The sequence below is a fragment of the Gekko japonicus genome, unplaced genomic scaffold (assembly GCF_001447785.1).
Source record: "Gekko japonicus isolate JY-2015 unplaced genomic scaffold, Gekko_japonicus_V1.1 scaffold532, whole genome shotgun sequence".
Lineage (NCBI taxonomy): Eukaryota > Metazoa > Chordata > Lepidosauria > Squamata > Gekkonidae > Gekko > Gekko japonicus.
Window position 1 is genome coordinate 267950 of NW_015164198.1, and position 9337 is coordinate 277286.

Below are 9337 nucleotides of genomic sequence, written 5' to 3' on the forward strand. Positions count from 1 at the left end.
ATAACTTATTTGCATATGCCACGCCCCCTGACATCACCGGAAGTGACAGAAGGCCACACCCCCTCTTTAAATCAGTTGCTGGGGAGCACAACTAGGATGATACTGTTGGTTTGTGGACTTGCTTAGAGGTAGCTGGTTGGCTACTATGCGAACAGAATTCTGCAGTAAATGGGCCTTTGATCTGATCCAGCCTGGCTCTTATATTCTTATGCAATTAGCTACATAATCTAAAGTTAAAACTTGCTATGTAAGACAGGGTTCAATTACCTCCCGTGTGACTCCTGTCCAGCTTCAAGTTGGGACTGCCCTCCATTCATTTGTTGGCTGATAATGTTGGCAAATCCATGGTGAAAACTTAACAGTTGGAACTTCATAATCAAGACCTGGGCTGCGTTCACACTGTCCCTTTGATCGGGATTTGCCACTGTTTCCTCCCACATTTTAAGTTTCTGTTTACACGTGCCAATCCGCCTCCCGCATCAAAGCAGGCTCACTCGCGCAATACTCGCGGGTTTTCCTGACCCCGGGAAAATCAAGTACTTTCCTGGATCTCGCGCTTTGAACGCGCGATTTCACCTATGTGAACAGCCTTCTTTTGCAATGATTGCGAATAGGGCCGTCTGACCACTCTCTGAAGTTTTTTTTAAAAAAAGCTTCCGGTTTGAGCGCATGGGCAGGCATTCGCTTAAGAAGTCAATTTCTTTTTTAAAAAAATAATGTCAGTGCTTACAGCATCCGTGGAGGCAGGAATGAGAGGTGGGGGCTCCGGCAGCTTGGATGGGGGTGGCAAGCAGGTGGCGGAGACGGCGCCGGAGCAGCACGAGCAGCTCGCGCCGCGCACCTTCCTGCTGGGTGCTTGAATAAACAAGCGCTTATCCTGCTTGGAGAAAAGTCCTGCCCGCCATCCCCCGGCATGGAGGCGGCGTTGAACGTTTCTGGGGGAGGAAGGGGGTGGGTGGGCTGTCAGGCGAGCGGGCTTTGGCATCCCCACCCCAGGAGTTCCCGAAGCTGCGGCGGCATTAGGAGGGAGGGAAGGAGGGAGCCCCCGGGGCCGGGGAGCATGCCCAGCTAGCCAGCAGCATCGGGCAGAAAGGAGAACTCTTTCAAAGGTGCCTTTTCCTTTTCTTTTCATTGGGCCAGTGGTTGGAAAGTTGCTGGGGGAGGGGAGGTGGGCAGGCTGGGAAGGTGAGCTTGCAGCTCAGGGAGGGATGTGTGAACATCCCAACTCGGGGGGGAAATATTCTGGTGTTAATTACATCGGGAACAAAGCGCAATTGCCTTGCCGTGTAACCACAGCCCTGGTAATAATTTGTTAAACCAGACAGTTGTAATGCCTTGTTAAGTAGTGCGGAGATTTTTTTAACCATTCCTCTGCTTGTCGAGATTTTCGATCAGATGCAAATATACAGTAAGATTCTTCTCATCCCTTAGCATCCTACCCAAGGTTCCTGTAGCTTTGTGGTACCAGTTTTTCCATGATGAGTAACCGAACATCTTGGACATGTCTGTGGTACTCATTAAACACGTCAGGTTAACAATTTATCACATGGATACATGCAATCATAGAAAAATGGTTATCTGTATTCACCTTGTTGATCAATAGGGGTGTGCAAAACAAATGACAACAAAACAACAGGATCATTTGTGTCATTTAAATATTTGAGTTTGATTCTTTAATATAAAAACTAATGTTAGTCATATTATGATGTCAATCCAATAGTTTCAATTGGGAGCACATGTCCAAGGTACGATTTCTCTCTTCTACTACTTCTAAAGTAGGATGAAATTCCCAGGGATTGTACCCAAATTGGTAAATTTTGTGGTGAGCAAGTAGAATGTGGAGATCACTGAGGCAGGAATTGTATATAAACAACACCAAAGATTTATTTATTTACAACTTGGTTTCAAAGAATAGATCAGCAGCACAGGTCTCCAGATAGTCAGAGGAGAAACCTGGCTGAGGCACAAACATGTAAGATAATTGTGGCTTCAGAGTGTAGTCTGGATTTTCTTGAATGCTTTCAGGCACAAACAGGCTTTTATTGACTAGCCACTAGGTTGCAACCAGTGTTCCCTCTAAGCTGAGTTAGTGTGAGCTAGCTCACAATTTTTTAGCCTCTGGCTCATACTTTTTTGTCTTAGCTCAGGAAGGATGGCTCCAGAGCAAATTTATGCAGTAGCCAGATCGTTCACTCACAACTTTAATGTCCGTAGCTCACAAAGTAGAGTTTTTGCTCACAAGACTCCACAGCTTGGAGGGAACATTGGTTGCAACTTCTCTCACACACCAGATTCCACCCACACCAGCCTGCCCTTTCCCAAGGGACAGATTGAGCAGTACAAGGTCTACTAATCACCAGACAGAGGCCTAACAATTGGGTATTCTATTCTCTCACAGAGGGAGAGCTAAACCACCCTGTCACACTGCCAGGCAGAGTAGGCTTGCCAAGTCCCCCCGGGGGGCGGGGAAACCCCCGCCCCAGAGGCCCATTCCCCGCCGCCAGCGTATCGGGCCCTGGGGGGAACTCCACCCCCACGTGCACGTCACCCAGAAGTGATGCGGGTACGCCGGGCATGCTGGGGGCGGGGCCACAGTCATCCGAGGGAAAACTCTATGGTTTTCCCTCGGATGGTCCTGGCCCCACCCCCAGCGTCCCCGGCATACCCGCGTCACTTTCGCATGCTCCAGACGCCGGCCAGGAGTCCCCCGCTGCGGTAAGTTTCTGACTTGGCAACCCTAAGGTGGAGCTACCCTTCAAACTGTCTGCTCTTTCACTGAGGCAAACTCAGACAATCACTGCCCTCTCCCTATGCATCCCTCAACATCCCATCCCCCTCCTGAAAGGTGATTGCATGCTGGAGCAGCCCTCCCATAGGCTCGGCAGAGTGGCTGTTTTCCCCCTCAGAGGCAGGACAGCCTCCTGTCCTTCACATCTTACCTCACTGCAATGAAGTGTTTTCACCTTCTTTTCCCACACAAGCTGACTTCCTGTACTGGTGCCTGAGCAAGATAAAATATGCTTCAGAGAAGTATGGCCGAGTATGACGAGGTGGAGAAGGGAACAAGGTTAGCCTCCCTTGCCTGCATGCTCCAGTTTTGTTTAAAAATAGATTCCCCTGCTGTGCATGTTAATGGATGGGCTTGTACTTATGAATTTTTAACTTTTTGGTGCATGAGGGAGCAGTCTGGCCATCCAAAGTATCTGCTTGATGTCTGGTGTCTGAAAACCTGTGCCATCTGCCAACCTCAAAATATTTTAGTTACACATCAGTGACTGACTAATTTACAAACTCTTTGCTGTTCTTGCATTGGTCATGAAGAGAGACACAGTTCTTGACTGTGAAGAGAGACCAGCAATTTTTAAAGTGAATTCAGAATTCAGTCCTGGCATGAAGGCATCAGGTGTGGTATCATAGCCACTTCTGGGCACCCGGGGCCCAATTTTATGAGCTGAGTACTTAAACCTTTTACTGTTTTGACTCTTGCCCTGGCACGCATTGTAAGCCTCATAAAATGCTTAGATACCAGAAAGAAGGCCAAACTAGGAGTTCCTTAATATACAAGGTTATCGTGTGAAATATGATGTCGCCATGGACATACTTTCAAAAAGTAACAAATATGACATAATTGAGTGGCATGAGAAGATTCCCCAATTAAAAAAAATGAGTATTGGAATTTACTCATGATTCAGAGCCTGACAAAGCTTCATACAGTATCACAGCTTGAAACTCATATGTATCATAGGTCCTGTGAGGCAAAGTGCCCTAATTTCCCTCATCGCTTAACATGAATATTAGAAAGCCTAGTCTGGCTCAGAGGTATACCTAAACTTTGCGTTTCTGCAATTACCATCCTTATCTTTTTCAAGGCCAGTCTCATTGGTTAATCATAAGAACCTGTGCTCAGCTGTATAACCAGATTGGAGAGGTTAATTAGGAGCAGTTGCCAACTAGGGATATGCATTCGGCTCGACTGAGCCAGAAAAAAACCCTATATAATGCCTATATGGCATTATTCCGGCTCCCTAGAAGCCGAATCAGATTCCTTGGTCTGATTCAGCTTCCCGAAAAAGTACTGCTATAGAGAAGCCGAATCTATTCAGCTTCTATACAGTATCCCCCCAATGCATCACTTTTCCAGTCGACTGGCAGGCCAGCTGGAGAAGCAAGAGAAGGGAGAGCAGGTCAGTTTCACTCTCCTCCGCTTGGAAGCGGAGGGTAGTGTAACTGGCCCACTCTACCTCTGATTTGCTTCCCCAGCCTGCTCGCTGCAGCTGGTGGGCTGGGGAAGGGGTGAGGAAGCTTTTAAAGATGCCTCCCTGGGTGTGTGGGGGGGCAAAGCTGAAGGGGCTGGATCTAAGAGACCCAAGACCTTTCAGCCTTGCCCTCAGCTCCCACATGCTTGGGTGTGGGGGGACCAAAAGGCAAGGCTGGGGGATGGTGGATGGATCGGAGAGGCATTTGCCTCCCTGCACCTTTCCCAGTCTGACTGCCAGAGCAGGCAGCCTGGGGATGGCTCGAAGAATTAGGGAGGCATCTTTAAAATGCCTCCCTGATTCACCCTTCCCCAGCCTGCTCGCTTCAGTGGACCTACTGGGAAAGGCTGGATAAGGGAGACTTTTAAAGATGCCTCCTCGCCTTTTCCCCAAGCCATACTTGCTTGCTGCTATGGGCTGGCTGGGGAAGGTGTGGGGAGGCATTTAAAGATGCCTCCCCGATCTTGTCTCCCTTCTCTAGGCGGCGGCTATGCTCTCTTGGGTGGGGGGGGGAGGCAAGTCAGAAGGGGCTGGATCTAAGAGATCCCAGCCCTTTCAGCCTTGCTCTCAGCTCCCACATGCTTGGGGGGGGGACCAAAAGGCAAGGCTGGGGATGGTGGATGGATCAACTTGTCAACTTGGGGGGCAGGCTCTCATCATTGAAGGGAAGGTAAACCCCTTCAGTCTCTGGAGTCACACTGCAGAGGCAGCACACCCCCTTCATTGAAGGTAAGGCAGGAATCTGGGGAGAGGGAATTATTATCCCCATAGGGTATATTTGAGCTAAATAAATTTGGCAATACCAAAAATTCCCGAATCCCAGTATCAAAGCGATATTCGGGAATATTGGCAAATACCAATATTTTGGGGGTTTGGTACATCCAAATCTGAAATATACACCCCTATTGCCAACATTTTCTGAAAAGTTCCTCAGAAGAAGATCCCTGACTGGACCTGAGAGGCCACCTGATGCCATAGGGTAGAAAGCTATAACAAGGTTATCGGCCAGTCATGTGAATACCATGCTAGTATGCTTTGATAACCATTCTAGTATGCTTTGATAACTAGATTTTTTGCTGCAAGAAGATTTGCCTTCTAATACTCAGGTATACAATGCATTAGAAAAGTTTGTTTTCTTGTTACTGAACTGTCAAGATTGTACTGCATAGTGAATTCTTTTAACCATTTAATAAACCTTTATGTTGTTTTTTTTAAGGTCTGGTTTTCTTGCATGCATCCAACCTCAAAGACGCATGATCTCTGTTACTTGGAGATCAATTGTCATAGTGGGAGATCTCCAGTCACCACCTGGAGGTTGGCAACCCTGTGCACAGGGTTTGGCCAGGCACTGTTCTCTACCTTGTCTCATGTGGGGCTTGGCCAGGCTGATTGCCACTGTCTGCTTCACCTCATACTCAGCTTGGCCAGGCTGGGTGCTGCCATCTGCCTCACCTTGTTTGGTGCTCAGCCTGGGCCAGGTGCCACCATCTGTCTGGATGGATGCCACCTCTCCCTCCTTGTTCAGGGTTTGGGTGAGTCAGGCTCAGTGCTTTAGTCAGAAGGCTGGCCAAGTCAGAGGAGAGGAGATCATCAGCCCACCAGAAGGCCTCCAGGTGCTTTTAATGGTCAATCTTGGCCCTGGCCCTGTGAGATAAGCTGAGAGTGTGTGACTGCACCAAGGTCACCCAGTGAGTTTCCAGGTCAGAATGGGGAGTCAGTGCCCTAGTCTGAACCTCTAACCTCTACACAACACTCACTTTCACAGGGTATCTGCTGTTAAGTATCATCAGATATTGCCAGCGTTGCTATTAGAATATACAAGTGGCATGACGTGAGACTCATGGGGGGGTAGAATCCTATCTCCATCTTGGAGGGTCTCCTAGCATCTGCCACAGCTGGGCCCAGAGTGGTTCCTGGTGTCCACTGCCACTGCGGCTGGGCCCAGAGCAGTTTGCGTTATGACTCCCAGTGTCTGCCACTGTGCGTTTTCCTGGAGCAGCTCCCTGCATCTGCCACTGCCAGTTCTCCAGATTCAAGGCGTTTTCTTGAATGTTTTCTTTTTGGTGGTGGGGATTTAAACCTCTCTCTCTTTTTTTAAGATTTCAGATTTTTCTGCAAACCTAGCGGGTCTCCCAAGTTTGCAAGAAAATTTGTTTAGTGCAAGTGTAGTCCTGATCTAGGGCTGCCAGCCTCCAGATGGGGCCTGGAGATTTCCCGCTTTTACAACTGATCTCCAGCTGACAGAGATCAGCTCCCCTGGAGAAAATGGCTGCTTTAAGGGTGGACTCTAGGGCATTGTACCATGCTGAGGCCCCTCCCCTCCCCAAACCCCACCCTCTCCTGGATCCACCCCCAAAGTCTCCAGGTATTTTCCAACCCAGGCCTGGCAACCCTATGCAGATGGGCACCATTCTTGAGAATTGTGGGTTCGGAATGTATACATGTTACATGTTACAAATCCAGCTATTAAAGTAACAACAAAAAGCTGGAACCTTTTCATACACAAACACTACACACGCAACAGAAAACACTCATCCCTAGCTGATAAGCAGTTTTTGTGCCCTAGAAATGTACAGGATTCATTTGAAAAATGTTCATACCACGATTATTTGCAGGGCTGTCAGAATTCTCACAGAAGTTGAGCATAAGCCTTCAAATTGGCTTTGCATTTCACTTTAGACAACTTCAGTGATAATTATTACATCGCCTCTTCCAAACATTTAGGATGCGGCTACATGCTCAGTAAAACAACATCCTCAATTCCTTTCAGGAGGACTGTATCATTGTAGGTAGAGGATCCATACTGCAACATTTCTTGCAGGCAAAAATCTGGCACATTAAGGAAAGGAATGTGGTGGAAAGTGCCATCAAGTGGCAGTCAACATATGGCAATAGGGTTGCCAAGTTGATCTTCGCCGGGAGTGGGGGGCTCCTGGCCAGCGTCTGGTGCGCGTGCACGTTACCCGGAAATGACGGGAGGATGCCGGGCACGCTGGGGGCGGGGCCACGACCATACAAGGGAAAACCATGCCTGCCTCAGCATAGTGACCCTGGACTTCATTGGTTGTCTCCCATTCAAGTAATAACCAGGGCCAACCCTGCCTAGCTTCTGAGATCTGATGAGATCAGGCTAGCCAGGGCCATCCAGGGCAGGGCACGAAAAGGAATTCTCTTCTTCATAGGCAGATTTTCCATATGCAATAAACCAAAGTCTGCCCTTCACCTACAGCCTGCAGTTCTGAAAGGACTCCAACATGATTTTACTGAAAAATCTTTGTTTCCTAACACAGAATGCAACGGGACAGTGTAAATGTGAGACTGGACTCCATATATGTAGTTTTGGCTCTAAACAGCAGGCATGGGGGCCTTAATATGGACTGAAACTAGGGACCTGCTGGATTTAATTCTGCCTTTATGCTATTTTCCTAAATAGAAATGGCCCACCAGGCTGGGGAAAAAGACACAAAGACACAAGAAAATTGAATCGAGAACTGAAAAGGTAAGAAGGAAACCTAGTAGAGGCCCAATAGTTAAAACCTCATATATATTTGTTATAAGTAAAAATACATGTATTTATATTGAGGAAAATTTTAAAAAACACATAAGGGCTCAATGAAAGCCTTATTACAAAGTACAAATGACATATACACAAGGACCAATTATTGTGACCTAATGTGTTTTGGCCCAATAAGGCCTTCTTCAGAGGTCAACCAATTTGAGGTACAAATAGGCACATGTTACAAAGAACTGGCAAATAATATGTCAATACTAGACCAAAAAAGGAATGTTTCAAAGCGAGACTAACAGACACAAGACAGGAGTGTTTACAAGGCCTCTTAGGAATAAGTCCTGTGTATACGCACAGGTGGTAAAAGATTTTACTGTTGTCTGTCTTCCAATTCTGGTCCAGAAAGTAACAACATAATCAATTAATAAGAGCCAAAATGTCCTCAGTACAAAGACACAACATGGGGACCTGTCTCTGTCCCCTGAACTTGGCTTAAATCTGAGGGACCATTTCTGATCAGAAAACAATATGGTGCAAGATTTATTCCCTCATCCCCACCACAGTCCATGATACATCATTGTGTCCACGTAGGTTGAAAATCACATTTGAGCTATTTAAGAAAGCTTACGGGGACAGCTTGAAGAATATGTGTGAGCCCTAAATTAGCTGTTTAGTGCTATGTTTTTAAAGATTTCAATATATGATTTTCCCCTTGCATTTGTTGTGGTTACCCCCCCCCCTTCAATACTGACTGTGTCAAGAGAACTGCAGGGTACAAAAATACCCTATGAATGAATGATCAACATGGAATTACATTAACTGAATAGGACAAAAGAAACAATAGACTGAAGAACTATACCAAAGAGATGAAAGGATGACAGATTCCTTCCAAGAAGAAACGTTTGAAGAAAAACCTACAGTTTTAGAAATTGAAGTGAAAGCTGCACTGAGAGCTACTGCGAGAAACAAATCACCAGGAGTAGATGGAATATTAGTAGAGCTATTCCAAGCCACAGAAATTTAATCCATCAAAATCTTAGCAAGGATATGCAAACAATTATGGAAAACAAAATAATAGCCCACTGACTGGAAATGCTCAATTGACATTCTGATTCTGAAAAAAGGAGTCATCAAAGACTGCAGCAACTATCGGACCATTGCACTAATTTCTCAGGCAAGTAAAGTGATGCTCAAAATCTTACAATAAATACTGCTACATAGATAAAACAATAAATGTCAGATGTACAAGCTGGATTCAGAAAAGAAAGAGGCACTAGAAATAATTTCAGAAGAAAATCAGCTTGTGTTTCATTGATTACAGCCAGGGGTCTTTTGGGGCCAGAGCGTGCCGGAGCACTGCTCCAGCAGCCCAGGAGCCAGCACAAATGGTGGTGTGGCAAGCCCTGCCCCCAGCTCCCCGCGCCAAAGCACTGGGGCCAGGGGGAGGCCTGAAGAGCCCCGCTGCCGGGTCCCCTGGGCCCACGCAGAAGCGGTAAGTAAGGGATCGGGGTGGGTGGGGGTGGTGGGGGCTTGATGGGGGGTGGGAGAGCCTCCCTCCCTCCCTCCATCTCTT